The sequence below is a fragment of the Schistocerca americana genome, chromosome 6 (assembly GCF_021461395.2).
Source record: "Schistocerca americana isolate TAMUIC-IGC-003095 chromosome 6, iqSchAmer2.1, whole genome shotgun sequence".
Taxonomy (NCBI): domain Eukaryota; kingdom Metazoa; phylum Arthropoda; class Insecta; order Orthoptera; family Acrididae; genus Schistocerca; species Schistocerca americana.
In genome coordinates, this window is record NC_060124.1 from 294,504,545 (window position 1) to 294,526,255 (window position 21,711).

Sequence of the window (21,711 nt, forward strand, 5' to 3'; positions counted from 1 at the left end):
CCGTAGTGAAATAGACATTTTCCAACAGCAACTATTTGTTTAGTGACATAAACTACTTAAAGTGTAGATTATGACGACGACGTCCACACAACCTGATGACAACTAAGATGTCAATCCGTGACGAAGCCTAACGGGTGCTCAATTGGATTAAGTTCTTGAACGTCTCAGTGGCGAAGAGCAAGGAGGATAACTAACGAAACGGTACAATGAGGCTGTGAGATCATGGGCAGTCCACTGATGAGCAGTAAGGTTCTATAAAGACACGGTCCCACGAGGCTGCGAGCCCGTGGACAGGCAACATACGGTTCCTGCGAAGTGGTTGAGAGAAATCTAGCGTTATACGGATCTGACGGCAAAGGCAAGACCACACTGAATGAGGGGCAATAGCAGCGACAGATGTTTTGTCCGTAACAGCGACTTTTGACTGCTGTCGGTTGGTCGGAGCCCGGGACGTAGCTCCCTCACAAGGGGCGGACGCGTGACGTAAGCGACCTTGGCGTATTGTCACATAGGCACGTGACTACGCAGGTACGAATCGTGCCTGCGACTGGTCAGCTTTGTACCGTCGCGCCTTAGGCTTCCAGACACTGTGGCGGCTGCAGGCGGATTGACAGTAAACAGTTCAACTATTCTTCTATTGACAAACAATCGGTAAGGTACCAGGACCACGAAATAAACATACACTACTGGCCATTATAATTGCTACACCAAGAAGAAATGCAGATGGTAAACGGGTATTCATTGGACAAATATATTATACTAGAACTGACATGTGATTACATTTTCACACAATTTGGGTGCATAGATCCCGAGAAATCAGTACCCAGAACAACCATCTTGACACGCCTGGGCATGGAGTCAAGAAAAGCTTGGACGGCGTGTACATGTACAGCTGCCCATGCAGCTTCAACACGATACCACAGTTCATCAAGAATAGTGACTGGCGTATTGTGACGAGCGAGTTGCCCGGCCACCATTGACCACACGTTTTCAATTGGTGAGAGATCCGGAGAATGTGCTGGCCAGGGCAGCAGTCGAACATTTTCTGTATCCAGAAAGTCACGTACAGGACCTGCAACATGCGGTCGTGTATTATCCTCCTGAAATGTAGGGTTTCGCAGGGATCAAATAAAGGGTAAAGTCACTGGTCGTAACACATCTAACATGTAACATTCACTGTTCAAAGTGCCGTCAATGCGAACATGAAGTGACCGAACAGTGTAACCAATGGCACCTCATACCATCACGCCGGGTGATACGCCAGTATGACGATGACAAATACACGCTTCCAATTTGCGTTCACCGCGATGTCGCCAAACACGGATGCAACCATCATGATGCTGTAAACAGAACCTGGATTTATCTCAAAAAATGACGTTTTCCTATTCGTCACCCAGGTTTGTCGCTGAGTACAGCATCGCAGGCGCTCCTGTCTGTGTGTAAGCGTCAAGGGTAACCGCAGCCATGGTCTCCGAGCTGATAGTCCATGCTCCTGCAAACGTCGACGAACTGTTCTTGCAGATAGTTGTTGTCTTGCAAACGTCCCCATCTGTTGACTCAGGGATCGAGACGTGGCTACACGATCCGTTACAGCCATGCGGATAAGATGCCTGTCATCTCGACTGCTAGTGATACGAGGCTGTTGGGATCCAGAAAGGCGTTCCGTATTACCCTCCTGAACCCATCGATTCCGTATTCTGCTAACAGTAATTGGATCTCTACCAACGCGAGCAACAATGTTGCGATATGATAAACCGCAATCGCGATAGGCTACAATCCGACCTTTATCAAAGTCGGAAACGTGATGGTAGGCATTTCTCCTCCTTACACGAGGCATCACAACAATGTTTCACCAGGCAACTCCGGTCAACCGCTGTTTGTGTATGAGAAATCGGTTGGAAAGTTTCCTCATGTCAGCACGTTGTAGGTATCCCCACCGGCGCCAAGCTTGTGTGAATGCTCTGAAAAGCTAATCATTTGCATATCACAGTATCTTCTTCCTATCGGGTAAATTTCACACCTATAGCAGGTCATCTGCGTGATTTAGCAATTTTAATGGCCAGTTGTGTATTATAATAAACTTATGTGGCCAAATAGACACAGGCAGAATATTACATACTTCACTGCAGGCAGTAACTGCGCTTAGTTTATCGGCAGTAGTGTGCTCAACATTCATTCTAGGGTACAAACATTCCTCATTGATGAGGATGCACTTCCGTTGAACAGATACAGCCATTTAAATGCTGACCCACTGCTGACCTGTGGGAAACTGGATGGAAGTATCGGTGGAATACGGGGCACGACGTGTGGGTGATGTGTTGCTGGTTTGAACAGTGGTCTGTGGACCAGGCTCTGGATGTCCGACAAGCATGGCCACGCATGTCTCATGAAAGAGTTCACTACAAAATAGAATGGCGCTCTTTTGTCTTCAGTGGTCAGGGAAGAGTCAGTCTGTAAGCAGAACGGGTGATGGGCATATACATGTATGGCCTCCAGAAAAAATAGGCGCGAAATTCCAATTCCAATAAGATAATGCCTGCAAAACTGTACTTGTCTTTATTATTACTCATTATTATTGATTAACATAGATTATCATTCATTATCATTTATTATCATTAATTATTATTATTATTCTTTCTTTTCTCAGACGTTATGTCTGGTCAAAAATGGAAAGAGACGCGGACCTTGATAAAGCGTGACTTCCTTTTAACTGTACGGTATATGTTACATTGCATTTATGAACTTTTCGGGTAATTGAACATGTATCAATAATTACGGATTTCTGTAGTTGTATATTTACGTTTGGATGTAGCTGTATTGCGTTGATGTACTGGTGGATATTGTGTGGTATGACTCCTGTAGTTGATAGTATAATTGGTATGATGTCAACTTTATCCTGATGCCACATGTCCTTGACTTCCTCAGCCAGTTCGATGTATTTTTCAATTTTTTCTCCTGTTTTCTTCTTCATATTTGTTGTATTGGGTATGGATATTTCGAATAGTTGTGTTAATTTCTTCTTTTTATTTGTGAGTATAATGTCAGGTTTGTTATGTGGTGGTGTTTTATCTGTTATAATGGTTCTGTCCCAGTATAATTTGTATTCATCATTCTCCAGTAAATTTTGTGGTGCATACTTGTATGTGGGAACGTGTTGTTTTGTAAGTTTATGTTGTAACGCAAGCTGTTAATGTATTACTTTTGCTACATTGTCATGTCTTCTGGGGTATTCTGTATTTGCTAGTATTGTACATCCGCTTGTGATGTGATCTACTGTTCCTATTTGTTGTTTACAAAGTCTGCATTTATCCGTTGTGGTATTGGGATCTTTAATAATATGCTTGCTGTAATACCTGGTGTTTATTGTTTGATCCTGTATTGCAATCATGCATCCTTCTGTCTCACTGTATATATTGCCTTTTCTTAGCCGTGTGTTGGATGCGTCTTGATCGATGTGTGGCTGTGTTAGATGATACGGGTGCTTGCCATGTAGTGTTTTCTTTTTCCAATTTACTCTCTTCGTATCTGTTGATGTTATGTGATCTAAAGGGTTGTAGAAGTGGTTATGAAATTGCAATGGTGTAGCCGATGTATTTGTATGAGTGATTCCTTTGTGTATTTTGATAGTTTCTGCTCGTTCTAGAAAGAATTTTCTTAAATTGTCTACCTGTCCATAATGTAGGTTTTTTATGTCGATAAATCCCCTTCCTCCTTCCTTTCTGCTTAATGTGAATCTTTCTGTTGCCGAATGTATTTGATGTATTCTGTATTTGTGGAATTGTGATCGTGTAGGTGTATTGAGTGCTTCTAGGTCTGTGTTACTCCATTTCACTACTCCAAATGAGTAGGTCAATATTGGTATAGCATAAGTATTCATAGCTTTTGTCTTGTTTCCTGCTGTCAATTCTGTTTTCAGTATTTTTGTTAGTCTTTGTATATATTCTTCTTTTAGTTCTTCTTTGATATTTGTATGATCTATTCCTATTTTTTGTCTGTATCCTAGATATGTATAGGCATCCGTTTTTTCCATCGCTTCTATGCAGTCATTGTAGTTATCCAATATGTAATCTTCTTGTTTAGTGTGTTTTCCCTTGACTATGCTATTTTTCTTACATTTGTCTGTTCCAAAAGCCACATTTATATCATTGCTGAATACTTCGGTTCTCTTTATTAATTGGTTGACTTGTTGATTTGTTGCTGCCAGTAGTTTTAGATCATCCATGTATAGCAAATGTGTGATTTTGTGTGGGTATGTTCCAGTAATACTGTATCCATAATTTGTATTATTTAGCATGTTGGATAGTGGGTTCAGAGCAAGGCAGAACCAGAAAGGACTTAATGAGTCTCCTTGGTATATTCCACGCTTTATCTGTATTGGCTGTGATGTGATATTACTTGAATTTGTTTGGATATTAAGTGAGGTTTTCCAATTTTTCATTACTATGTTTAGGAACTGTATCAATTTAGGATCTACTTTGTACATTTCCAATATTTGTGGTAACCATGAGTGGGGTACACTATCAAAAGCTTTTTGGTAATCAATGTATGCGTAGTGTAGCGACCTTAGTTTAGTTTTATCTTGATATGTCACCTCTGTATCTATTATCAGTTGCTCTTTACATCCTCATGCTCCTTTGCAACAGACTTTTTGTTCTTCATTTATAATTTTGTTCTGTGTTGTATGTGTCATTAATTTCTGTGTAATGACTTCAGTTAATTTTTTGTATATTGTTGGTAGGCATGTTATGGGGCGATATTTAGCAGGGTTTGCTGTGTCTGCTTGATCTTTAGGTTTCAGATATGTTATTCCGTGTGTAAGTGTATCAGGGAATGTGTATGGGTCTGCAATGTAACTGTTAAATAATTTAGTTAGATGTGAATGTGTTGACGTGAACTTCTTTAACCAGAAATTTGCTATTTTATCATTTCCAGGGGCTTTCCAATTGTGCGTAGAATTAATTGCTCGGGTGACTTCATGTTGCAAAATTATCACTTCAGGCATTTGTGGTATCATCTTGTATGAGTCTGTTTCTGCTTGTATCCACCATGCATGCCTGTTATGTTGTACCGGGTTTGACCATATATTGCTCCAGAAGTGTTCCATGTCTGTTATGTTTGGTGGATTGTTTATTTCAATGTGTGTGTTATCTATTGTCTGGTAAAATTTCTTTTGGTTTGTGTTGAATGTTTGGTTTTGTTTCCTTCTATTTTCACTTTTTTTGTATCTTGTAAGTCGTTTGGGCAATGCTTGTAATTTCTGCTTCTGTTCGTCTAATTGCTCTGTCGCTTCTTGTTGTGAGATTTTACCTAACCTTTTTCGTTTTTTTCCTGAGATTTCATTTCTTATAAATTGTGTTAGCTGTCCGATGTCTTTTCTCAGTTTTTCTATTCTGATCTGTAGCCTGTGTTGCCATGCTGGTTTTGTGGGTTTCTTCTGTGTGTTGGTTGGTTCTGATCTCTGCCTAGTGTGTATATTTAGTGTAGTGAGTGCTCCTATATATACCAGTAGTTGTAACTCTTCCATAGTTGTGTTTTCATTTATTTTGTTGTGTATGATTGTGTTGATAGTTTTTATTATTGTTTCGACTTGTGGGTTATTTGGTGGTCTATGCAAGAATGGTCTAATGTTTGTATTTGTGTCTTTGTATTCTATATATGTTAGCTGAAATTTTTCTTCTATATCTAATATCTGTGTCACTTTGTGTTCTATTTGTGCTTGTTCTGGTGGCTGTCTTAAGATGTCGTTTTCCTCTGATTGTTTAATTGATGCGTGTTGTTCTTTGTTTGTTTGCTCTGGGATGTTTGAGCCCATTACTGTATTTTCTTCTTCTTCTGATTGCACATTATTGTGTTCTAGTATTTGTTGTACTTGTTGTTTGATGTTTTCTAATTCTGACTGGGGTATCCTGTTATTTTTTATTATTACACGGATCTGATCAGCTAATCGTTGTTCTGTTAAAAATTTTAATTCTGGGTATCTGGTAATAAATGTTGTGTATACTTGTGATCTGTATCCAGTTGTGTTGGTTCCTAGGTTTGTTGCTTGGTAATAACAGAACATGAGGTGTCGATTAACTTCATCTGACCATCTCATCCTCTGTCTTTGTTTTCCTTGTAGGGTGGTTGCAGGAAGCATATGCTGCAAAACATCTCTATTTGGATTTAAATCATTTTCCAGTTGGCTAGCAGTGTCGTTACCATTGTGGGCGGGCATAGGATTCAAGCGTCGTCCCCGACCATGACGGCGCTTGTCCGAGGCTTCTTTAGTTCTGTCCTGAACCAAGTAATCACACTAAAAGGGGGGTTAGCCCTACTAGTGGTTTGTTCTTTTCGTCGCCTTTTACGACTGGCAGAACATACCGGAGGCCTATTATTTTTATTATTATTATTATTATTATTATTATTATTATTATTATTATTATTATTATTATTATTGCCCTACCTCCACTAAAATTTCGCTCCAAATTGAGTTTTCATCACAAAAATGTCTCCAAAACTGCACTTCTATTTATTATCATCATCTATTATCATTTGTTATTTATTCAAGATATCTGATTTCGGTGCGAACAAAGCCATTTGCGTTACATCCATAGCAAAAATCTGTCACAAGTTCAAATTCCAACACCATAATCTATCACACGTACGAACTTTCGCCGTCACTGATCTTTTTTCACTGGTAACCTATCAAAATCGCGTCAAATAATATAGTGCACTTATAACAATATATCCCGTCCTTTGATTTTGCAGGGGGAAAGGGTTCAAAAATTGTTCAAATGGCTCTGAGCACTATGGGACTTAACATCTGTGGTCATCAGTCCCCTAGAACTTAGAACTACTTAAACCTAACTAACCTAAGGACATCACACACATCCATGCCCGAGGCAGGATTCGAACCTGCGACCGTAGCAGTCGCGCGGTTCCGGATTGAGCGCCTAGAACCGCTAGACCACCGCGGCCGGCAGGGGGAAAGGGACTGAAGTCTTTATTTCAAGCAGTACGGACGTCACTTTTTCTCCAACACTATCAGTACACATCTTTGATACCGCAGTGCAGTCGCCACGACGTCCGCGCTCGAAATGAATTAGTTCAAACCGTCGCCACCCCCTGGCCCCGCCGGCCAGCGCGTGGACCCACTGCCGACGGCCGTCACGTGAGGTGGCCGCTCGCTTGCCGGTGGCGCGCGGTCCGGCGCGGGTCGGCGGCGCGCTCCAGAGGCCGATGCGCTGGGGGCGGCCAGCGCTAGCCGCGGGCCCAGCGATCGCTCTCAAGTCGTAAACATGTTTTCACTAGACACGCTGGAACTTCCCGAGATTGACGTCACAGCTGTCCCTTGTCCGTTCACCACGTGTGTTCGTCGCCTCCGCACATTTCCCGCCAAAATTGTTTGCCTCGGAGCTGAATCACACAACAGTCGGCCGTTTCACAAAGAATGCTGTGACACACCTTTGGCGCAAAAGTTGTTTTCCTGAGCACGTTCATACCTGTCGATGCCGACCGTTCACCGTCCGCCACGTGTCTTTGTGCGACCGAGAACGCCGTGCTACACTTTTGGCGCCAAAGTTTGTTCGACAATGGAATCCGCCATGACTGTATAACAGCACGTTTGGTCGCCACTAGAACGCTCGCTAATTGACTATCTCTCATGCAGGAGTTATAACTGGACACTCGCCGCGCCGCCACCCTGCTTACGTCACACACCCTCCATACACGCGACTGACATAGTCTTCTGTAAATATGCTAACTCTTACATCGCTCGTCTAACCAATCAATTACCTAATACTTAATTCCATTTCAATTTTAATCTTATTAAATAATTCAATTTACAATTTCGTATACGTATGCAAAGTGTTCAACTACCTAATTTCAACTACTTTTTGAGGACCAGAACGCCACCTCTTCCTAGGAACCAGTGCAGAGTTTAAATTCTGGCAGTAAAGAAAGGTCACATCCGCTTTCTCTACCAACCTAAGAAAATTGTTGGAAAGAAAGGGCACTAGTACTAACCTTAGCCACCTGACCGCCACTTCCTCCTAGGAACCAGCGCCAAGTTTGAATTCTGCCAGTAAACAAAGCTCACTTGCACTTCCGCCACCAACCTAAGAAAATCACCACTAAACTAAGCCACCAGGACTTAACCTCTTCCTACGTGTTTTGGGTAAAAGGACTCACTCTGCACTAGGCCCATTGACGGAGGAACGAATTTACTTTATTTAGGGATGGAGTCTATGTATTACAGAACACATGTACCGACATGTTCCACACCATACAGACCTGCAAACCACTCCTACATAACTCATTTATAATGCTCTAGACACACGCTTGATAATTGTGAACAGTTAAAAATAACGCATAGCACAGCCTACAGACGTGCGAACCGCTCGTAAAAATGCAAACGTTTACCTCCAAATAGCCAATCAACTCTTAATTTTCGGAAATAATTTCAGTGCACAGGCTCGTGGAAGGAGGAAGGAGTGTACTTTATTTATTTGGGACATATCTTTTTGATACTTTTGCATCTCATCTCATAGGTTTCGATATTTAACGCTGACCTTCAGCTGTCAAAGCACACACAAATGTCCTTCCAGGACAGCGATCCGTCGAATATATTGCTTCCCCCTACTTATACCTCCCGAGGAGATCACGAATGTAAAATTAGAGAGATTCGAACGCGCACGAAGGCCCTCCGGCAGTAGTTCTTCCCGCGAACCATACGCGACTGGAGCAGGAAAGGGAGGTAATGACAGTGGCACGTAAAGTGCCCTCCGCCACACACCGTTGGGTGGCTTGCGGAGTATAAATGTAGATGTAGATGTACAGAAAATATGAATAGAGAACAACATAAACATCATTTCCGCCCTTTTTATGGCTCATGAAAACCACACATTACACGTTGCACCACCATACAAGGGAGACCATCAGAGGTGGTGGTCCAGATTTCTGTACACAACTGTGCATCTACTACCTAGTAGCACGTCCTCTTGCATTGATGCATGCCTGTATAAACTCCCAAGGAACAACGAAGTTATTTACGTATCACTGTGTTAAGTTTAGGACATCAAGTTCTGTGCATCAAATTGTATCAATGTTAAGTAGCATTTGTAACACACTACGAATGTGTATTACTTTTTATTTCTTATTGTGTAGCCGTATCCTTTCTATAGAGCCTCCCTATCAAGCAAGGTTTTTTTTGTTAGTGTGTGAATCTGCCACATTAACGAACCATGGCAGGGAACACTTATTTACTTTTGTGCTGAATTAATAGCACATTTACAAAATATCCGCAAATTCTGTGTATAATTTTATAGGGATTCCATAGGGTGCTCGAGCTTTGTTCAATTTCCGCGATATCATCATCTTCGCAACGCCGCTGGCACAAATACACTCCTGGAAATGGAAAAAAGAACACATTGACACCGGTGTGTCAGACCCACCATACTTGCTCCGGACACGGCGAGAGGGCTGTACAAGCAATGATCACACGCACGGCACAGCGGACACACCAGGATCCGCGGTGTTGGCCGTCGAATGGCGCTAGCTGCGCAGCATTTGTGCACCGCCGCCGTCAGCGTCAGCCAGTTTGCCGTGGCATACGGAGCTCCATCGCAGTCTTTAACACTGGTAGCATGCCGCGACAGCGTGGACGTGAACCGTATGTGCAGTTGACGGACTTTGAGCGAGGGCGTATAGTGGGCATGCGGGAGGCCGGGTGGACGTACCGCCGAATTGCTCAACACGTGGGGCGTGAGGTCTCCACAGTACATCGATGTTGTCGCCAGTGGTCGGCGGAAGGTGCACGTGCCCGTCGACCTGGGACCGGACCGCAGCGACGCACGGATGCACGCAGTGCCGTAGGGGACCGCACCGCCACTTCCCAGCAAATTAGGGACACTGTTGCTCCTGGGGTATCGGCGAGGACCATTCGCAACCGTCTCCATGAAGCTGGGCTACGGTCCCGCACACCGTTAGGCCGTCTTCCGCTCATGCCCCAACATCGTGCAGCCCGCCTCCAATGGTGTCGCGACAGGCGTGAATGGAGGGACGAATGGAGACGTGTCGTCTTCAGCGATGAGAGTCGCTTCTGCCTTGGTGCCAATGATGGTCGTATGCGTGTTTGGCGCCGTGCAGGTGAGCGCCACAATCAGGACTGCATACGACCGAGGCACACAGGGTCAACACCGGGCATCATGGTGTGGGGAGCGATGTCCTACACTGGCCGTACACCACTGGTGATCGTCGAGGGGACACTGAATAGTGCACGGTACATCCAAACCGTCATCGAACCCATCGTTCTACCATTCCTAGACCGGCAAGGGAACTTGCTGTTCCAACAGGACAATGCAGGTCCGCATGTATCCCGTGCCACCCAACGTGCTCTAGAAGGTGTATGTCAACTACCCTGGCCAGCAAGATCTCCGGATCTGTCCCCCATTGAGCATGTTTGGGACTGGATGAAGCGTCGTCTCACGCGGTCTGCACGTCCAGCACGAACGCTGGTCCAACTGAGGCGCCAGGTGGAAATGGCATGGCAAGCCGTTCCACAGGACTACATCCAGCATCTCTACGATCGTCTCCATGGGAGAATAGCAGCCTGCATTGCTGCGAAAGGTGGATATACACTGTACTAGTGCCGACATTGTGCATGCTCTGTTGCCTGTGTCTATGTGCCTGTGGTTCTGTCAGTGTGATCATGTGATGTATCTGACCCCAGGAATGTGTCAATAAAGTTTCCCCTTCCTGGGACAATGAATTCACGGTGTTCTTATTTCAATTTCCAGGAGTGTACATGTCGAGAGAGTCAGTAAGTGAACTACAAGCTAAATAAGGACAGCATCATCTAAAGTAATAGTAGCTTCTCGTATTTAGAAGAACAATTAGGCCGCTTGCCCCGACATATCACGGCGGCTGTGACATTGTGTATTATAACTTGCAATAGCTCCTCATATTAAATATTGTGGTCACTACTGGTTATAAATCGGATAGCTGACTTTCGCTCTTCCACTTATATTGGTGTTGTTTGTGCCACCTGGTAGTGAGGATAGTCTAGTTTTCACGATCGCGACACGTGTGTGAAATGAAAACAGTGCGCTGCCAGACAGTGTGTCAGGGAAGATCCACGTCAGTCTTCGTGAATTCGGCTCAAACGAGGTGTCCGTTCTTTAACGTACACAACGATCGGCTGCAGTCCACAAAATGATTGAATATTGGTTTGGATACTCGTTTGTCTCGGAAAGTGAACGAAATTTTCTTAAATAAGTATATTTCCATTCTCTTCAAAGAGAACAGAAAAACTTGGGTGAAGTAGAGAGCACTAAATACATTACTGTGAAAATCCTGACCTACTGCTTAACAGCATGTTAATCGTACAATAAGGCAGTCCATCGCTATTCTCTTAGTTGAATATTTTTATCAATAAACAAAGGAGCCTATAGCATGATCTCACTACTTTTAAGCCGTATAGTAAGTTTTTGGTGTTTTTTGGACGCTCACTGCCAACCGTAGTTGTCCTTCCCAGATCCTCAACCGGCTAAAAATCATCATTTTACGCAGTTCGAAATTAACAAGGAAAATTATGCTTCAACGTCCCGTTGACAACAACGTCGTCAAGAGACGGAGTACGAGCTCGGGGTAAGGAATGACGGGGAAGAAAATCGGCGAAACCCTTTCAGATGAATTATTCCGGCATTTGTCTGAGGCGGTTAGAGAAACTAGGGAAAGTCTGCATCTGGATGGCCGGATGGCGATTTGAACTGTTTGTTCCGGCGTAACGACAAACGCCGGCACGAACATCAAGACCGATACAGCAGGGAGGGCTGTGAGACGTCAGCCAATAGCATGCTGCCTAGGGCGTCACCACGACAGGAGCGGCATCTACACGAAGATGATAAAAGCGACGCGGCGCGCCAAAAACCGTGGCCGGGCACTAGTAGACCCACACTAGAAGGGAGGACTGGAGGAGCTGTCACTTGTGATCCATATTAAATTGTGTAATCAACTTGCATGGACATTGTATATAGCGAAGCACATTGATTATCTTCCTAGACAACCTATAGAGACGAATGGGTAGGCGTTTCTTCTGCTTTATAGTAACTTGCATCACAACGATGTATTCAGTTACTGAAATGACGAGTATTTACTTCCCGTACGGAGTAGCAGATGGGGATCCGAAAGTAGCACGTCCACTTTATGCCCAAGGCTATCATGGGAGTTTGTTACCTCGTGCAAGATCGCTTGTACGACTTCACCAGTGCAGGACATTTGAGAACATCGTTGCAGATAGTGAGAGACCACACGATGTACAAAAGCCCGAGCTTGAAGAAAGGGCTATTCACATTGTGTATAAAACTCCATCAGCTAGTACAAGGAGAATTATTAGAAGGGAAGCCGTTAATCACGTAACAATCTACAACATTCTGCATGGAATTCTTCTGTACCCGTAATAACCTTGAAGGATAAGAATTCAGCTTCAAACGTGTGGGATGGAATCATTCATGTTCATCTCATGGCCACAACCTCTTTCCACAACGTCTTACTGAACAAACGAATACGAAGCTCCTCAGACAAGAGTCGTTTTATCTATTTGATGACTTATCTCTAGACATTATCTAACGTCTGTCGTCTACGTACGATAGCACCCTAACACACCTCCTCGAGTACTTGGCCAGTATCTCCACATACAGTTTCCGAACACATCGATTGGCCGATGGGGATCGATTGCGTTGCATGCCTAGTCGCCAGATTTTAAACCAACGCATGTTTTCCTTGCAGCGCATTTAAAATCCTTCGTGTATTCAACTGACATACCCAGCGTCGGACTTCTCAGGAAGCGCATCCAAAATGGATTCACAAAATACGGAACATAACGAGTTTTCCACAAAGTACGGGAAAGTATGGAATGGAGGCTCAGGGGATACACGGAAGCAGGAGGTGCTCATTTCAATCGGTTTCTCTAAAAGCAAATGTGTTTTGTAAGTGCAGAATTTCATTTCATGTATAAGAAATCCTCTGATACATCCCTAAAAAAGAATTTTGGGACCCACGTTCCACTGAACTTTGTCATCAAATGAAACTGAACTTATTTTATCGAACCTATTTATTAAATATGAAGCAAAAACATTAGGTCACTTACAAAAATGCCCACAACTGGCACTGAAACACTTCTCTAACGTTTTATTCCATTATCAGAAACTTTCTTTAAAAACTGAATGGCTTATTTCTACAATGAGGCCACATACGACAGAAAATTATTCAGCAGTAAGAAGATATACTGTAGCAACATCTGTTTCATTATTTAATGCCGAATATTTTTCTGCCGAGTACAGCAATTCATTTTCTGAGACGTGTAAGGATTATATTACCTTGTACGAAAAATATTTCTAGCTGCTGTAATAAATTTTATCACCTGGAGTTCTACTCTTATAGAAATAAATAAAGAAGCACATATGTTTTGAGGCATTTATTTAAATTATATGAAAGTAAGCACTCGTAATGAACGAATCACAGTATTCAGAATGCCATAAATGCAAAATGAAGTACATGTATCTGTACTGAGCGTGCTGTAAATTTAAATGGAAACTGAGTAAGTTATTATTCCTCAGTGCTTCTGAATCTAACCACCAAATATGATTAATATCAACTTTACAACTCTTAAGTAATCAGGCAACTTTCCTAAATTCTTACAAAATGAAGACGAAAAACGTTACAAAATACGATTTTCCACTTGTTCATGAAACTGGCCTAAGTTTCTACGTAATGAATACAAAATACCTGCGAAAGTTATAGGATTTAACTACCTTATCGACAACTACATCCATTCCTGTTGTAGGCCACGTCTTCACCTAAATTCCAAAGATTTAATATTCCCCAATAAGTTGGTTGTTGTTCTTGTTTACGGCAAGTTTCCATGATATGCTTATGTTTGAAGAAACCCAGTGATCTTGTTGGACAAGTATGTGATGGCTTTCACAAATGTAACGGTATGGACTTCGAGTCTTCCGATTCAAGGGTTAATTACTATATTTCCTTTATTTTCTCAACTGTATCCGTTGCAAATAAACTTCTAAAGAGCAAAATAACCCTTTGTTCATTTCTAGTGCCCTTTCCCATTGTTTCATATGATATGATGTCCTTTTTTCACAAATGGATACACAATTATTGAAAATCAACCTTATGGTTTTTTTGTTGCCTAATCTTTGAAGAGGTCGAGGCTGATGGATTCAGTGAAAAGTGACAAATTTTTCTGCAATAAGCATTCAGTTGCACATTCGCAACTTTCTTTCCACGACACAAAAGTCGCAGTCAGATGGTACACAAATGTGTCCTCCAATGGGGTAGTAGTGTTAGATTTTGTCAGGTTTTGCACTGTGTGTGAACTCTAATAAGATCTTTATACCCGAATGATTGCGATCTTGGTCTCTGTATTCATCGCTGGCAAGTGGAGTTCTCTTATGTTTTTGGGAACAATGTACTCATGTAATGTTATGGAAAGATAGGACTTTTCTTAACTTGGCCCTCTTGGCAACAATGAAATATATAGTTACACATTACTCTTTTGTATATCTCAAAATTATAAACCCAGAACTGCCAAAAATGAAATATTTCTTGCACTAGCTAATGTGGAGCCGGAAGGTTCTGTATATAATCAAATGACAAACCAAAACTCTCATCATTGTCTCTGCAAATTTTGGCAACTTTTTTCACTGCAGTGTGAAATTTACAAACCCATCTATTATGGTCAAGCATTCTTTGTTATACCTAAATGAAGGCCTTTGCGGTATACAATATAACACAGTACAGCATACTAAAATTTAGGGAAGGTTACCTTTCTCTCTTGTCTTGTTTTTTCATTAGTATTTAAAACTTCAGACTCTGAGTTGCTCATCTTAATATTACAGTGGAATAGTGCCAAAGTTTACAACAAAACTCACCAACTGGTTCAGCGTCATTACATTTCTGCCACACGTTTATTTCCCAAACGTGACGTCTCCTGGAGTCGACCTTTATTAGAAACAAATGCTGATTTCAAGCCAATCCGTGCATGTAGCAAGGCAGTTATTCCAATCGATGCATTTGTCTCAAACAGAAACCAACAAAATCCGCATATTCAATTTTTGAGGGGTCTGCCACTTTTAATAATAAGTGATTCAATACGGGGCCTGTAACAGGGGAGACTGGTGCTCTGGAGTACAGCGTTCCAAGGAACACACGCTGTTTCCTGTTCGCGGTTTATATCTAGTGATCCATTCTAGATTCACTTGAAAGAACGTGGGCTACAGATAGTCATAAGCAGTTTCAGCCATTTTCTACACCTTTTGTTGCTGTGAGATACGAGATTGCGCCTTTTGCAGCGTTTGTAAATAGTAGGGGTTTAGAAATTTAAGTACTGTATAATGTATTAAAACTATTTTGAAGATGTTAATTCTTATGTTACGGAACTTTACGGTGAGTAATATTCTATAAATTTTTTGGTAATAGTTTGACAACGTGTGTATGTCTAAGCATTATTTCGTTAATCATCGACTAACTTGTACCTTAACGCGCACGGTGATGTCCTGGCGAGGAAAATGTGATATTTCCAAATGAACTGCGCTGCTGTAATGTCTCAACAGTTTTCTACACGTCAAAATTGGATATCTGCGTTAACACCAAACAGCTTCTATTTCAAAACTTTTATAGCTTGTAACTGGTTTCTGACAATACCAATACCTAATTTGTTTTCACTTATTAATTCTTGGTGTGTGGTAGAGTAAGTATGCAACACATGGAGCATTAAACACAGTACTGAGAATCTTTACTGGATTGTAACACTTTTAAATTCGAATAGAGCATTTGTTTCCAGGTACATGCCTATGCTGTAGCTTGGGACATTTTTTCCTATTTGGAAAAAAAAAACTTACTTTCCTCGAGTAATTTTTGTAATTTCAGAAAAGATCGCAGCGCATACAAATTGAATGCTATAATTTCTAAGAGGGATACGAAAATATATCAAACTCCCATTACATGGCTGCGTAGACGTGGCAGTCAGAAAATATTCCAAGGCACATCCCGCTCCCGCAACTGACAGCAAGTCAGTGGTTGTCTGCTGCATCTAAAAATCCTCCGCAAAACGCTCTCCTTTCAGGTCTCTTTTTAACCAGGGAAATAAAGGAAAGTGGCAAGGATCGAGATCGGGTGTTGAGGGGGGATAAAGCATTGGAGTGATGCCAGTTTTGTTCAATAGTTGGCGCACAAACCGGGCCGTGTGAACTGAACCGTTATCGACGTGATAAAACCAATACCCCGATAGCTACAAATCAGGCCTGTTCCATCGAAAATAGTTCTGAATTGCGCTCAAAACATCCTCTGAGAAATTCCAGTTAACTATCAGATCCTGTGGAACATAACCTGAGTGGACTGCTCTTACACCGAGAGAAGTAATCCACTTTGCTTTGGCGTCTGACTTCACTTGACTAGCATTTTTATGGCGAGTAGAAATTTAAGTCTTCGACTATCTCTGTTCTTTGTTAGTTTCACGATCGTATCCGTAACACCATGATTTGTCTGCTGCGAAGACCGTAGAAAAAACTGTCGATCACTTCGAAACACTCGTAATGCACAGTACGCTTCCACGCGTTGTTGGTTCTCTTAGCAGTCAGGGTATGAACTGGGCAGCCACGCTTTTCATCCTCCATCTCAAATCTCCCTTTAAATTCGTTTAACTGAATTTACAAGTCACTACGGAGAAAACAATTTCTTCAGCTTTCGTTGAAGATGTTGCAGGATAAACTCACGAATTTAAAAATTTTTCATTGGTGCGGCCTGTAGAAGCACGACCAGAGCGAGACTTTCCATCGATTGACATTTCATCTCTTTTGAAATGGGAAAACCACTCAAACACTTGACTTTTCTTCATTACATTATCCTTTTAGTAATTTGTAACATTTAAAGATTTTCTACACCAGTTTTTGCAAGAAACAAGCAATACTTTGCTGCAACGCGGTGTTCACGAGAATCAGCCATTACAAAAGCGAGGAGCACCCGAAACAACTGGCACTAAAAAATTCACACAAGCCCAACGGTATAGTCCTTAGCGACGACATTCGTCTTACTGACTAGGTAATGGTACCTCTATACACTCCTGGCCGGAAAACGCGTTACTACAAAATCCTACCACATCAGTTCGGTTTACTTTGGGTACCCCCTTGTGTGGACGTGAAATGTGCCACCCTGAAAACTTCTTTCATTCTTTCGGTTTCTCTGTTGCTCCCCAGTCTTACGACTCATTTTTTGCTTTATTAGGACGCGGACGGCGGTGGAACTGCCTCGCCAACAGTTCAGACAGTCGGCAGTAATTGGTTCTCCCCGCTGGCTCGCCGCCCCGCTGCAATCTTGAGAGACACGCCTACCCCATTACCCTCGCTCCTCACACGCTGCTTCACCTGTAATTGCTTTCATTTCCTTGCTGTTAATTCACCTTGCCGCAGACCGACTTTGCTCAGCAATCTCTGAGTTTACATCTCACACCTCGCAACAGAAAGCCCTAAGCCAAATGTTACCACGACAAATGCATCTGTAGCGGAAAACGTCCAGGACTGCCTAGCCTCACATATGCTTTCACAAAGGTTTGAAAGCAGCCATGAAGAGAACGTTTTGCACTAAGGTGTCAGAAATTTACTTCGTACTAATCACGTCTGGTGTATCGTTGAGTTCTACTCTGAGGCCAGCGATGAACTATATAAATGAATTTCCACCTCATACTGAGTGAAGGGTCACTTGAGGGACTGTTTAAAAAACTGAGAATGTTGGCATAATTTCAGTGTTCTAACAACATTTGTTTCTTCCTAAAAAAACAGACAAATTATGCTAAACAAGTTATTGATTGAATACCGCAAACAACTAAGAGGTGATTTAAGACCACAATGGACATGGATCCTGGGTGGCAGAGACAGTTTAACTAGTTGAGTTAGTCAAGCACTCTGGCCCTGAAAATGTGGATAACGCAATCTGAATTGATCTGACGCTGAGCAGACTTTTATTGATCAAATCTACTTAAGTTTCTCTACATAAGCGCAGCTGAGAGCAAGTGCTGATTGAGATCTGTACGCCCTGACAATGCAGGAGCGGCAGTACGTTACCCTGTTCGCTTCGTGCGGCGATGTAACTTGCAGCTGGCGAGATGTGTGCGACTGAGTTAGGATGTGGAGGCGGCACCTGTGAATCGATCGCGGCCACGAAAGAAATGCAAAAATTTCACGGTCTAGCCATCACGCAGACGGATCGCAGTTTACTTTCTGCCAGAGCCCCGATATCACGGTAGTTTTCATTGAGTGACACACCCGTTCGCTGGTCGTACCAAGGACCAATTTGGATTACTTATATGGCAGTGCCCACAAGGATACCAAACGTCAAGACTGGTAAACCGAAAACGATTAAGTGTGCCCTCGGCAAACGAGTAGTCCGAGACGTTTGAAGTCGCACTTCGGTACAGTAAGAACTTCACCACAGGCTACCCGGTCTAAACTACTCGCAAGTGAAGTTAGTCTCAGGACTGGTCCCAAGTACCAATCACACATGACAGAGCTTCGACCAGAGGTGCTTACCACACCGAAGTCACACGCCTGAGTGCTTCGCACATCTCCAGAAAAAAAATTACATTTTCCTTCAATGTGCACGAACGACGCCGCCTTCACCCCATATTGAGCCAATCACAGAGCTCTAGAACCACTACATCTCTCATCCCACACAACAGCAGAAACTCATGTCGAACCAGGCCAAGAGTTAAGAAACATGCGTCCCTGGGAAAAAAACCACCAATTACTGGCTTTTTTTTTAAGGTATCACAGAGTGCGAACAATCTTAAAGATATGGTTCTTGAATTTCTTCAGGCGCATTTCACGATGAAATAAATCTCGGGTGAACAGCCTAGTGTGAGTGTACCAAGGACACAATATTTTTGCAGCCGACCTTGTTGCCAAGATCAGGTGTGCTGATATACTGCCAGGGGACGGCAGGCGTGTGGTGTGTATCAGATTCACCCTCCCCCTCCCTCAGGCGCACTCTCCGCCGTCCGCGCCGCGGCTGCTCTCTCAGTCGTCCACGCCAGGGTTCGACGCCCGGCTTGTGGCCCAGCACCTGGAGTATGAACTGTTCTCTGCTTATTGATTTACCCCTGCTCTATCACCATTTCGTTTCAATCATCAAACTCACACATTCTCAAATTCTCAATGAACACGGAAATAACATGTATAATCTGTTTGTCTTGTTACCTAAGTTGTGTAAATTAGTGTATTATTTTCTACAACATGAAACCAAATACAGGCACATAATCAGAGCATTAATAAATGTGCAGAAAAACATATACCTCACCATCGAGACAGTTCAATTGATTCATACAGAAACATAAAAAGATATTACATAATGATATTACAGAAAGGTATCCTATCGCTCACTCCACAAGGGACCCTGGGGAGACAAATTTTACAGTTGAAAATGTTATACAAATTAAAACAAACCGTGACAAGTAGAATTGAAGAACAGCAATTTGTGCCAGAGTGGAACGGCCTCTCAGTGCATGACGTGGCACAGGTGGCGGCAGACTTCACTGGCGTTCCCTCTCGTCTCTGGCACTACCTAGCGTCTGGGCAGCATCCGGCATCTCTGGGCATCTCTGGGAACTTCTGGACCGCAGCCTGACCCATGCCATCATCCTGGTTAGGCCACAGTCAGTCATCAGGGACTGGTGTGACAGCGCTGCATTTTATGTGCAACCCACCCCCTGGCGTAGAAATCCATTCAGCGTTAGCGGGAGGTGGGACAGCTCGTCTTTGGTCGATGGGACACGTCACCATTGGCACCCCGCTGAGTCGGTCAGGCTCGGCACATGCTTCGGATGGGGTGCCACGCGACTCGCTTGTCCCTCGATTAGCACCCTGGTGGGTCACTGCCAGCCAGGGGTTCTTTTGCCGGCGCCTGGTGGCATCCCGATGTCTGCACTGGCTTGAGACATACCACCTCCACTGGGGCTGTGTGACGTAGGAGCGTCAGCTGGCTGTTGCGGCGGGTGGCCCCCCACACCTGGGCTGCTACAGCGGACTCATTACAGCTGCCTGCTCCGCTTGCCTTTCGTTGGGTGGCGTGGGCCGCGACGTCTAGTTTCCCACACTGGTTCTAGAGTCTGCACAATCCTCAGGTGTGGTCAAGATCCATATTCTCTCACAAATGTCACTCTATCGATATAGTCAATTTACAGGAAAGAAAATAGTAATGAAGAGTGAAATTTTTAAAATATATTTACTTACTTTATTACTAAGGACGCAAATCCAGAATTAAATTTAATGACTGCATGGCCCTGTCAACGTTGTACAGACGTAAATTATGTGGTGTGAGGTGTCTGTTTGTGTGCGCACGTGTGGTTTTTTTTTTTTCTCTCTTTTGTCATGCATCCTAAATTTACGCTGGCGCTACCTCTATACCTCCAAATGTGCAGACTTCTCCCAATACTAAAAACTAACTTATTGTACAACCCTATGCCTTTTCTAATACTACCGAAGAGAAATTTCATGTATTTTATTCCTTGTTTACTCTTATTTTCCGATGTCCAGCCGTGTTGTCTGGCGACACTGAAGTCGTCATGAAGTGCGTCTACTCACTCAGGTGCTGATGATTTGTTTTAAATCTTTATAATGGCATTTTATGATCGTATACACGTAGTTTTACGTGGTAAAAGGATGCTTCCGGTCTCATCTGTCAGGATCGCTGCTGTTGAAATGAAACACAAGCATCTGCTCAGGCCGTTAACTTCCTAGAGTCTTGCTCAATCTGCGTCAGGTTATAACATAATGTTTAATAATTTTACGTATGTGAATAAAAGGTGAGAGGGTAACCTGTCCTCTCTCATGAGGAAGTGTAAGAAACTGTTGTTGCTGATTACACGAATACTGTAACAAATCACAAAACCCATCAAAACACGCTAACGTAAAGTTAGCCAATGTAACAAACAGAAGAAGGGCAGTAACGAGATATGTCGGAGTATTTCAGAACGAACGTCGTAACTTCTGCATCTACATCTGTACTCTGCAAACCATTGAAGGGCATGGCAGACGTTGCGTCCCACTGTACCATTTATTAGGGATTCTTCCCGTTCCATTCACGTAAGGTTTGCGTGAAGAAATTATTTAAATTCCTCTGTTCATTTTCTAATTAATCTTATTTTGTTCTCACGATATCTATGTGGGCGAGACATAGTGAGTTGTAACGTATTCCGAGAGTTCTCATTTAACGCCGGTACTTGAAAATTTATAAGCAGGCTTCCTCGAGATAGTTTATGTCTATCTTCAAGAGTCTGCTGCTGCAATTTCTTCAGCATCTCTGTGACACTCTCCTATGGGTTAAACAGACCTTTGACCATTCGTGATGCTACCAGTCTCTTTACATTTTCAATAGCCCTTCTCAGTCGTTTCGGTACGGGCCCCACAGACTTGACAAATATTGTCGAATGGGTCACTCGAGTGATTTGTAAGCAGTCTCTTTCGCAGACTGATTACATTTTCCGTGTGTTCTACCAATAATTCCAAGTCTATAATCTGCTTCAACCACGACTGATCCTATGTGATCATTATAGTTCAAATCCCTAATGAGTGTTACACTCACATATTTGTATGAGTTCGCCAATGGCAGATATTACTCGCTGATATTATAGTCTTAGATACTACATTTTTTCCTTTTTCTGAAGTGTAC